The sequence below is a fragment of the Aquarana catesbeiana genome, linkage group LG11 (genome assembly GCF_042186555.1).
Source record: "Aquarana catesbeiana isolate 2022-GZ linkage group LG11, ASM4218655v1, whole genome shotgun sequence".
Classification (NCBI taxonomy): domain Eukaryota; kingdom Metazoa; phylum Chordata; class Amphibia; order Anura; family Ranidae; genus Aquarana; species Aquarana catesbeiana.
Window position 1 is genome coordinate 214,099,509 of NC_133334.1, and position 12,843 is coordinate 214,112,351.

The window sequence follows — 12,843 nt, forward strand, 5'->3', positions numbered from 1 at the left end:
CTGTTTTTTTAGAGGTGGCAGTGCTGTCACATGCCTATTGCTGTCACAAAGATGTTTACAGCCTGGATCCTACCAATGGGTTCTCCCAGGAGACTCCAGAATCTGGGATCTGGAAAAAACAGAAATGGTGAGCAGGTGCCATACCCAGAACTCTAATATAACCTAAATAACCTTAAAGGCGGGACCGGTAATGGGATAGAGCAAGGTACTCCCTCCCCCTGTCCATGGATAATGTTTCTACTTAAATCAAATGACTATAAAAAGTAATTCCTTCAGACTCAATTTTTTCTCTTTTATAGATTCCATGTGGCGGAAATATCCTGCAGATTGGAGTTCCTCCACAAGCGTGGCATCATTCATAGAGACATCAAGGGAAGCAACATCCTACTGGACAACAAAGGTCATGTCCGCATTGCAGACTATGGAGTGGCAGTAATGGATCTGTATGGTGATGCAAAGGTGAGGGGCATAGCCGGAACAATGGATACGTGGCCCCAGAAGTAAGTCACGCTCTGTTTACCCATCACTAGACCTCATCTATTCAGTATATCACAATCCATTCACTATCCCTCTGATACTTAATTTGTTAATATATGTCCATGGGGGGCAGCTATTGCATATGCCTGCTCTGCCTCCTGGTTAGCTGTTGGGCACAGTGGTTGTTCTTTGCTATTCCTCTTGCTTAAAGCAAGCCTAGCTACAATCTCTATAATGGACATATGAAATAGCAAACATATAAGAATGTAAAAAACTACATCAAGGTTAATGTTACAATGATTTCTACTGGAGAGCAGATATCACTACCTGCTCTCTGTTACACTCTGCAGAATTACGGCCCATTCATAAAATGCATGCCACTGTGTGTAGAGCCTGTGGTTTCCTACAAAATTCTGTATACTTAACATAACAAAGAGAACTCTGATTTGATTAGGGGGAATCAAATGACTAGGCTCTCCAAGTTTTATTTTTAATGTTTACACCCATTCCCTTTAATAGCACTCAAAGTCCCAATTCCACCGCGGTGCTTTATAAATGTCATATTTATTAATCACTTCAATACAGGGCATTTTCACCCCCTTCCTGCCCAGACCAATTTTCAGCTTTCAGCGCTGTAACATTTTGAATGACAATTGCGTGGTCATGCAACACTGTACCCATATGAAATTTTGATCATTTTTTTTCCCCACAAATAGAGCTTTCTTTTGGTGGTATTTGATCACCTGTGCGGTCTTTATTGTTTGCGCTATAAACAAAAGAAGAGCGTCAATTTTTAAAAAAACACAATAATTTTTAATTTTTGCTATAATAAATATCCCAATTTAAAAAAAAATTCTTCCTCTGTTTAGGCCGATATGTATTCTTCTACATATTTTTGGTAACAAAAACCCCGCAATAAACGTATATTGATTGGTTTGCGCAAAAGTTATAGCGCCTACAAAATAGGGGATAGATTTATGGCATTTTTATTATTTTTTTTTTTTTTTTACTAGTAATGGTGGCGATCTGCGATTTTTGTCAGGACTGTGATTATGCGGCGGACAAGTTGGACACTTTTGACACTATTTTGGGACCATTGACAATTATACAGCGATCAGTGCTATAAATATGCACTGATTATTGTATAAATGTCACTGGCAGGGAAGGGGTTAACACTAGGGGGCGATCAAGGGGTTAAATGTGTTATCTAGGGAGTGATTCTAACTGTGGGGGGAGGGGACTGACTGGGGGAGGTGACTGATCGGTGTATCTATATACAAGGAACACACGATTTGTCTCCTCTCCCCTGACAGGACGTGGATCTGTGTGTTTACACACACACAGATCCACGTCCCTGCTCTGTGACAAGCAATCGCAGGTGCTCAGTAGGTATCGCAGCCGCCAGGCACACGCATCGGCTCCCGAGTGATGCGGCGCGCGCGCCCCCCTAGACGGCCCGGAAGCCAAGGATGTCATATGATGGCTGCCCAGGATGAGAGAGCCACCTTGCTGGCTGTCATATTACTATACGCGGCATGGGAAGTGGTTAAAGTAGCTCTATTGCCATAGTAAAGACATACTGCTGCTTTGTAAATGCCTCCCTTAGAATACATGTTTAATGAATATATATTATTGTTTCCCCTATAAAAGGAATGTAAGTTTGTAGGAACTGATTTCTCTTCTTTGATTGGCAGATTATAAACGGCGAGTTCTACCAGTCTGAACCCGACTGGTTTTCAATGGGGGTTGTGATATACATGATGGCTACAGGCACTGTGCCATTCTGTAACCATACCATGCAGGTATGCAGGAGGGCTGTGAGCTTCAAAAATCCTGTTTACCCCCCGGACATGGACCCACACCTGGAGGACTTCATAGAAGGAGTAAGTACAAGACATTTTCTAACTCTGAACAGGCACAGAGAAGGTTTCTAGGCCTACTGCTGCTGCTTTATGGGTATAATAAAGGGGTGTTGCCCAGTCTGGTTGTCAGCTGGACTGTTGAGTAGTTTGGCTTCTTCATCCCACGGTGAAGATCTAATGGTAATACTTTATCCTGGGGCTAAGGGCTCAGAAGATGCCACATGGGGAAAATTTACATGCCTGGATTCATAAACATCGACAGCTTGTGAGCACGCCTGTCAACCTTCCAAAGACATTGATGTCATCTTCAGAGGACCCAGATGATGAAGAAAACAAGCAGTTTTAAGCTGAAAACCATCTAAAGATTTTGTGATGTCCACCCAGCCTGCAGCTGTGTACAATCAGCCTATGTTACGCTATGGGACGGAGCAGCCGGGCAGTCGAGGAACACAGCCACAGGTCCTAATTTGTATGTATTTAGGGCCACTCATCCTCACCTGCACACCTGTCATATTAGGACCCAGACTGTGTTTGTCCAGCTGCTGCGTCCCCTTACAGGGGTGGAGGGACATGATCATGAAGATTCCTCATATTTGGACAATTCTTCTCATTGTGACATAATACCCAGATTGGACCTATATACCAATATTTATTCATGAGAAATTTGGAGAGGACAGTTCATCTGTAAACACATTGATATCATCTTCAGAAGATCCAGATGAACAAAGATTCCTCATATTTGTACATTACTTCTTGATATTCATCAAACAACCAGTTTTAAACTGAAAACCATCAAAAGATATTGTGATGTCCACCCAGCCTGCAGCTGTGTGCAGTCAGCCTGTTACGCTATGGGAGGGAGTAGCCAGGCAGTCGGGGAACACAGCCATAGGTCCTAATTTGTGTGCATTCAGGGCCACTCATCCTAGCCTGCACACCTGTCAAATTAGGACCCGGACTGTGTTTGTCCAGCTGCTGCGTCCCCTTACAGGGGTGGATGGACACGATGATGAAGATTCCTCATACTTGGATAATTCTTCTTGATGTGACATAATACCTGGATTGGACCTATATACCGATATATTCATGAGAAATTTGGAGAGGACAGTTCATCTGTAAAGACATTGATATCATCTTCAGAAGATCCAGATCAACAAAGATTCCTCATATTTGGACATTACTTCTTGATATTCATCAAACAAGCAGTTTTAAACTGAAAACCATCAAATGATATTGTGATGTCCACTCACAGATGTATAATCCAGGGAGTAATCCGATCGCCTTCGGGGGTCAGGAAGAAATTTTCCCTTTTCGTCATTCAGGACAGCCACAATGGAGAGATAGTCTCCTCCCCTTCCTCTAGGAAACACTGCGCCAGCCCATAAATTCTCTCCTCCCCTGCTGGACCTCAGTTATTAGTGTTTCCTCCGGTGGGGAGATACTGTGCATAGGAACCAGGCCTGTTGCAGTCAGGGAGATTGTGGCCTTTTTAAAACATTCCTAGGGAAGCAGGGGCTTCCAGGATAAGAGTGGCGGTACATACCGCAGCAGAAGCCACCCCTTCGGCATCAGGTCGCGGGGGGCCCCTATCGCGTCCACAGGGCCGCAGCAGGGAGACAGTCCGCTCTCCCTGTACTCAGTACAGGCCGCAATTTTTCTGGAACCAGCGGGCCGGACGACGGGTGATGTCATTTCCGGCGGGGGGGGCGGACATTTTCCCTTTGACCCGCGGCTTCCGGTTCCGGGTCGCGGTGCTGATAGGGGGCCGGGCTCAGGCTGGAGTGAGTCGCTACACGTGTAGACAGCGTGAGACTCTACACAGGCAACCACCTGCAGTCATGTCTGAGGCAGATGCTGCAACTCATACAGACGTTATCTCCAGCCTTCCGAAGGTAAGAGCTCCCTGGGGAGGGGTCCTCTCTATCTATCTAAGGATTGTTCCCCCTCATGTATGGTTCCTTAGAGGGGGGCAGACCCCCTGGGTGGTCAGGGGGTGGGGGGGTGCTCAGTTCCCTAAAGGTGGATCTGGTACACTCCCAGGGTTGTTTCCACCTAACATGCTGATTGTAATATGTGGTTTTTGTAATTTCAGAAATCTACAGAAAAAGCAAAGTCCACTCATGTCTCTAAAAGGAAGTGTGCCTCTTGTAGAGACAGTTTAGGGGAAGCATGGACCAAGGTCTTGTGCAAAGAATGCATAGACTCCCTGGTTAAGGAAAGGGAATCTGAGCAGCAGTGCGGTTTGGCAGCTTCTGTGAAAGAGCTGTCATCCACCTTTTCATCTTTTAAAACGCTTTTTGAGACGTTTCAGCTTCCCTCTAAACCCATTCAGCAGGACACAACCCCGCCTCATGCTCAGGGCTCTGCACCTGCCAGATCTACTAATATAGTTATGGCAGAGGAGATTTCAGGCCCTTCCGGGGTTGAGCAGAGGCAACCGGACAGTGGCACGTCTGACTCCCATGAGGAATCAGAAGGGGAAGACCAGGACGGAGAGTCCAGGAAAATCTCCAGGTATAAATTGTCCCTGGATGAGGTGGAAGATCTTAGGGGCAATATATACAACCCTCGGAATACACGAGGATAAAAAACCCCTATCTCTCCATGACCTTATGTACAAGGGCTTGGGAGATCAAAAAAGAAAAGTTTTCCCAGTACATGAAGTTCTGGTGGAAATGATTAAAAAAAGAGTGGCAGGATCCTGAGAGGAAACCCTTTTTTTTTCTAGCTCCCTTAAAAGAAGGTTCCCGTTTTCAGAGGATCCAGCGTCCACTTGGAATAAAAATCCCAAATTGGAGGCCGCCTTCTCTCAGGTCTCTTGACACACAGACCTGGCATTTGAGGACATGGGGGCCTTATCAGATGTCATGGACAAGAGGATAGACTCACTACTAAAAAAGACGTGGGACTCAACTGTAGGGAACTTAAAGCCAGAAATGGCTGTTACTGTGGTAGCCCGCAATTTAGAACACTGGCTTTTCCAGATTCAGGAGCACATTGAAGCCAAGGAAAATATCCTAGCCTCTTTTCCCACGATTCTGCGAGGAATCGCATACATTGCAGACGCCTCGGCAGAGTCAGTCCGTATGTCGGCCAGATCAGCGGCGCTGGCTAATTCGGCCAGAAGAGTGTTTTCGCTGAAAACTTGGCCGGGTGACACCGCCTCTAAGGTCAAATTGTGCAGGATACCCCTGACAGGTGATCTACTCTTTGGCCCTGGGTTAGATACAGTCTTAGACCGTACAGCGGACAAAAAGAAGGCCTTTCCGCTCAAGCGGAAAACCCCAGCTCAGGCAAAGAAGGGGTTTCGTCTGCAAAAAGGCAAAGAAACTCCCAAACAAGGGAAGAAAACTTGGGGCCTAAGAGGCAAGGGCAGAGGAGGGGTGATTTTTCGCCCTCCTGAGAAAGCCCGTAAAGATCAATGACCCTTTAAGGACGGTGGGAGGAAGACTGGGGGCCTTCCTTCCACAGTGGGAGACCATCTCCCCCAATCGATTCATCCTAGGTATCATAAGAAGGGGGTATCTCCTGGAATTCACAAGACCCCCCCCGCAAAGGTTCCTTGTCACGCAGCTTTCCAGCTGCACGGCAAAGGCCGAAGCTTTGGTAGACGCCCTGAAGGAACTAGAGATTCAGAACGTAGTTCAGAGTACCAAAGGGACAGGAAGGAGAGGGGTTTTACTCCCACGTATTTGTGGTGAAAAAACCCTCAGGGAAATTCAGATTGATTCTGAATTTAAAACCCTTAAACAGGTCAATTTGCTACAAAAGATTCCGCATGGAGTCAATTTTTATGGTCAGGGCCCTGTTACCACACAACTGTTTCATGGTGTCTCTGGACCTCAGAGACGCGTATTTACACGTCCCTATCGCGGAAACTTCCCAGAAGTTTCTCCGTTTAGCAATAGACCTGGAGGGTGCAATACTGCATCTACAGTTTCAGGCACTGCCTTTCGGTCTATCCTCCTCGCCTCGCATATTCACCAAAGTCCTGGCAGAGGCTTTGGCCTTCCTGCGACTTCAGGGAGTGTCAGTTATAGCTTATCTGGACGACCTGCTCCTATTTGTAGCATCCCCAGAACAATTGATCAAGGACCTCGATCTAACAAAGAAGGTGCTAACAGGTTTGGGGTGGTTGCTGAACTTAGAAAAGTCCAGTCTCATTCCCTCACAGCGCATTATGTACCTGGGGTACCTGCTGGACACTACGCTTTTGAGAGTTTTCCTTCCAAGGGAAAAAATTCTAAAGCTGGACAGAGCAGTTTTCTCCCTCCAGTACAACCATCTGGTGTCCAAGAGGTACATAATGTCAACACTAGGCCTTCTAACGTCTACTCTCCCAGCAGTGCAGTGGGCAGGATTACATTTCCGTCCCCTGCAGTCATATGTACTAAGGATATGGGACCACAGTCTGAAGGATCTAGACACCTTAGTACAGGTTCCCCATCAGATAAAGAGATCTCTTTGGTGGTGGAGGAAGGAAGTGAACTTGTCGCAGGGACGTCTGTGGCTTTTTCCAATTCCGCAGATCATTACCACGGACGCAAGTGGCAAAGGCTGGGGGGCACATCTGGGATCCCTTCTAGCGCAGGGCGTGTGGAAGGGCGACGAACTGAAAAGATCATCCAATTGGAAAGAGCTGAGGGCAGTGGGCCTAGCCCTCAGATTTTTCAAAAAGGAACTTCAGGGCCACCATATTCAGGTACGGTCGGACAACTCATCTACCGTGGCCTATATAAACAAACAGGGAGGCACCAGAAGCGGAAGTCTGCTGGCCCTAGCAAAGGACATTCTAAGCTGGTCCAAGGCCAACACTCTCTCACTCTCAGCGTTTTTTCTGAGAGGGGAGAGGAATGTAGTCGCAGATTTTCTCAGCCGGAGGAGTCTAAGGGAAGGAGATTGGACCCTCAACCAGGAGGTTTTCAATCTCATATCCGAAAAATGGGGACCCCCGGAAGTGGATCTTTTCGCTTCAAGAGACAACGCTAAAACCCCCTGTTTTTTCTCCCTAAACGCAGGAGAAGGAGCACTGGGGGTGGACGCATTAACTCAGAATTGGCATTTCAGGACATGCTATGCCTTCCCTCCTCCAGTGCTATTACCGGCGGTTCTGAGGAAGTTTCAACTAGAGAGCACCTCTCTCATTCTAGTAGCTCCACATTGGCCGAAAAGGGCATGGTTTTCAATCCTCAGTCAGTTAGCAGTAGAACCGCCCCTATTCCTTCCACCTCGAAAGGATCTTCTTTCACAAGGTCCAGTCCTCTGTCCACAGGTGCATCAGTGGAAATTAGCGGCCTGGCTACTGAGGAGGGTATATTAAAATCTAAGGGATTTTCACAGAGATTAATCTCCACCCTCCTCAACAGTAGGAAAAAGGAGACGCGTAAGATTTACAAAAAGGTCTGGCTCCTTTTTAACAAATGGTGCATAGAAAACTCCTTCTCGGTGCAGAGTCCCGTAGATGTGTTGGAGTTTCTGCAGTGTGGAGCAGACAAGGATTTATCTGTAGGCACCCTTAAAAGTCAGGTTTCAGCACTCAGTGCTTATCTGGAGAAGTCTCTGGCTACCAATCCATGGGTGGTCAGATTCTTTAGGGCACTGTCAAGACAGAGACCTACCCGAGGTCCACCCTTTCCCAGGTGGGACCTATCTCTAGTGTTACAGAACCTTACGGGAATTCCCTTTGAGCCATTGGACAAATGCTTGTTAAAGGAGCTTACCTTAAAAACAGTGTTTTTAGTAGCAGTGACAACTGCCAGGAGAGTCAGCGAAATTGAGGCTTTATCAATTAGACCTCCTTTTTGCGTTATTTTGCCAGACAGGATAGTCCTTAAGACTGATCCAGCTTTTTTGCCTAAGGTGGCCTCAGGCTTTCACAGAAGCCAGGAAATAGTCCTACCCTCGTTTTGTCCCAATCCTTCAGGAGAAAGGGAACTAAAATTTAATTTTTTAGATGTAAGGAGGTGTATCCTACAGTACCTAGAGGTGACTAAAGAAATAAGGAAGTCTGATTCTCTATTTATTTTGTTTTCCGGGGCCAGGAAGGGTCTCAGAGCGTCCCAACGCACGATTGCCAAATGGCTTGGATTAGCTATTGGGCAGGCATATTCCTTGGCAGGGAAGGAGATCCCTAAAGGTATAAAGGCACACTCCACCAGAGCAGTGGCAACTTCCCAGGCAGAGAAGGCTGGAGCAACGCCAGAGCAAATATGCAAGGCAGCGACATGGTCCAGCTACTCCACTTTCATTAGACATTACAGAGTGGACCTGGTGGCGGCAGGTGAGCAGGCTTTTGGGTGAAAAGTTCTGCAAGCTGTAGTCCCACCCTAATTGGTAGGTGCTCGATTATCCTCTCCATTGTGGCTGTCCTGAATGACGAAAAGGGAAAATTAAAGTTACGTACCGGTAACGTCTTTTCCTGTAGTCTTTCAGGACAGCCCTAGTTACCCACCCTAAGCTTTGGGGGGTCTTGTATAAGACCAGAACGCAGCATGATGATATTGGATGGTATGTTATTAATATGTTCTTGTGTCTCCCCAGCTGGCCGGAGGTGATCTTGAAAAAACTGAGGTCCGGCAGGGGAAGAGAGAATTTATGGGCTGGCGCAGTATTTCCTAGAGGAAAAGACGTTACCGGTACGTAACTTTAATTTTTTCCCTGTTGGAGCAAATTACACCACGCTTCATCAGGGTTTTTTTCACCTTCCTCTACATCAACTGTAGGGTCTGGATAATCGTACAAAAAAAAAACTGCACTGTACAGAGGAGCCTTGACGAGCCAGTGCAGCTTCCACATACATTTGCAAATGTGTGCAATGTGACTGCCTACATGGGGATGCACGGAGCGCCTGTACCCACTTCCCTCACACGGGGTAAGGATTCATATGTCTTGTGTGAACGAGGCCTTAGGACCTCACTTTACAGAGGAGCCTTGGCGAAGAAGTGCGGCTTCCCCATTTGCAAATGTGTGCAACTAAGACCTCTGTTTTTAATGTAAATTATTAGATTGTGCCATTTTGTTTTATTTGCAGGCTAGCTGGTAAGTGTGTTGGGAAACCTGCAGTAGCTGTCCTGTTTTGTATACTGTTTTTAGACAAAACTTTAAAAAAAACTACAATTATAAAAAAATCTTGAGTAGTTGGCATGTTTTGTATACTGTTTTTAGATAATACGTTAATAAAAACTACAATCATAAAAAAAAAACTGGGGTAGTTGTCCTGTTTTGTATACTGTTTTTAGATAAAACTTTAATAAAAACTTCAAATTATAAATTGACACATCCTCAATACCAAAAAATGTGCCTAGATGTTTTACAAAATTCCACCTGGTATAGACCGATTAAGAATGCATTAATACAGCAATACATTGAAGAATTCCAGGGCCTTTGCATTAGAGCATTCTGGGAGGGCTCGATTGATAGGGACACCTTAGACTTTATCAATACGAAAAACCCACATATGCCTACCTTCTATACACTCCCCAAAACCCATAAAAACATTTGATCTCTGCTGGTAGACCGATAGTTTTGGGAATTGACTCCCTAACAGAAAATGCCAGGAAAATTAATTTACACATTCCTGATGCCCCATGTCCTTAGCCTACCCTCATACATCTGTGACACAACAGATCTGCTCAAGCACATTGAGGGGGTCCAGATCCCTCCGGGTGCCCTGCTCGTGGCTATTGACATCGAGGCATTGTACTCTAGCATTCCCCATGAGCAGGGTGTATGAATGGCTGGTACCTTCCTGATGGAGCAAGACCGGAATACTTGGCCTCTAAACATCTTCATATGGAAATTATTGAAATTTATTTTGACTAAAAACGACTTTATCTATATGGATCAAATTTATCTGCAAACACAGGGTATGGCACATCGGCACGTCCTGTGCACCCTCCTATGCCAACCTCTTCTTAGGGGGATGGGAGAGATCAGTGTTTGCAGATGAATCACTTCAACCCTTCTTGAACCAGGTCCTTTGCTGGCAAAAATTTATTGATGACCTGTTCCTAATCTGGACAGGATCAGAAACATCTTTATTTACTGTGTTGCTGAATATAAATGATTTCAACCTTCACTTTACCCTCAGTTATGATTCCAGCAGTGTCCCATTCCTTGATTTGAGAATTATTAATACAAAAATACAGCTTGGAACAATCTTGACTGTGGAGCCTAGAAGTAAAAGATAAGGATCTGAAGTATATAAATATTTGTATTTGTTAAACAATTATTAAAGTGGTAAAGGAAAGCAACTGGATGGGCTTGTAGCGTAATGCTCTGCGCCCCAAGCCCACCCTATTTTGAAGCCTTCTAGAGCCTATGGCTTTAATCAAGTGCATAAAAAAAACACCCCCGCCGCTGTAATGAATGCGCCCGGCGTCCTGAAAGGGGCCGGACGCATGAATAGGGGGTGATGGCTGTGGATAGAGGGGGTGGTGCTTGGGCGCCCCTAATGGACGGGCCGCCACTGATTTTTATACAATTTTCTACAACTTTCCTTTAGATTTTCCAAAACCATATAATAGGAGGTCAAACCAAAACACTTTCAAATCGTATGCAATCAGGCAGGCCCTTCCACTACATAGTTGAAGGTAAATCTAAAGGAAATTGAACAACAAAAATTGTATAATTATATATCCAGATTTATATTGGATATAGAGATTAGGATGTTTATAATTCTGTTCAGGCATTAGGGACAAATGTGGTACCAGAATCTGAATAGGCATCTTGGTCTGAGAAATTAACGTAGAGCTATAGACAAACCTTTTTTTTTTTACATTTTGGATAAAGCAAGGGAGGGTTATAACCCCTATCAATTTAAAAAAAAAAAAATTATCACCTCATTGGGGGAAAAGCATCAAAAGAATCTTCTCAGACTTTTTCAACTGCTGGAACACCACACTTTCTGGGATCATTTTCATTTGCCAAAGATCAGAGGGAATATGTGGCATTACTCATTACTCATAATTTCCAAAATATTAGTCATGGGAGGATGAACATGATTCCTTCTGATTGTATGAGCTACATGTAGGTAATAAATGGCATGTCCTACAGCAGCTAAATGTTTAAATGGACCCTGCCCACTACAGTCATGTGCTTGGACTTGCTGTGATCAGGATTGTGCTCTGGTGTTGCAAACCCTAACTCCAACCCAGCCATCGGAACCGGCTGCTCCATATAGCCCAGGGTCATATTGCATATAATAAATTAATATTCTGGCCAAAGAATTAACGCCCAAGCACCTGACATGTTTACAAAAGACAAAAAAGCTTGTTGCTTGTAAAGACGTGTAACGCGTTTAGGCATGTCAAGCAATTGGACATTAAAGAGGTTAAAAAAAATCCAAAAAAAAAAACCTACAAGAAAAAGGCATAATGAGCTAGTATGTATTGCATACTAGTTCATTATGAAATACTTATCTTAGAACAATGCCTTTCCCAGAGTTATTTCAGGCTCTGGCACCGTGATTGGCCGGAGCCGCGATGACGTCACTCCCGCGCATGCCACCAGTCACGGCACAGGCCCTGAAGAAATGGCACGAGCAGGGCCATTCCTTCAGTGAGCATGCACTGATAACGTCGACCGCAACATATACAGTAAATATCTCCTAAACAGTGCAAGTTTAGGAGATATTTACAGTACCTACAGGTAAGCCTTATTATAGACTTACCTGTAGGTACAATAAAAAGGAAGACTTTACTTCCTCTTTAATTCATTTCATTGGTTAGAATAATAATTTATTCTGGCTGCTGAAATGAATTAACGCTCAAGCACTGACACGTCTAGCATTAATGCGCGTTTATATGTGTCAAGCAATTTTTTTCCTGCCAAAACACCGCTGCTCCTGGACGCATGGGCTGTGGGTTTTTTTTTCAGCCTCTAAACGCCCCTGTCTCTAAACTCCTCTAACCCTAGGTTCACACCTGTGCATTTTTTTGTGAGTTTTTCGGTTTGCAGAAACGCACTACAGTCCATTTAACATGGTTTCCTATGGTTCAAGTTCACATCTATGGATTTTGTGGCTGGTGCATTTTTGGAAAGGGTTGGGGACTTTTTTCCCACGTTTTGAGGGGAATAGACTTCATTGGAATCGCACCAGAAACGCAAGTGTTGTGTTTGTGATGGGATTTTTGATGTATTTTGCTTTTTGCAACAACCAATGAGTCATCAGCTGTCAGCGAAGTTTCCGAAATTGTCGGCAAAAAAGAAACCCGAAAAAAATAGCGTGGGGTCCATACCAGGAGCTTCAGGGTCTAGTATGGATTCGGAGGGGACCCCCCCATACCAAAATTTTTAAAAAAATGGTGTGGGGTCCCCACCAAAATCCATACCAAACCCTTATCCTAGCATGCCGCCCAGCAGGTCAGGAAGTGGAGGGGACAAGCAAGCGCCCCCCCTCCTGAACCATACCAGGCCGCATGCCCTCAACATGGCTCTGCCCCCCCAAAGCACATTGCCCCCATGTTGATGAGGACAAGGGTCTCATCCCAACAACCCTGGCCGG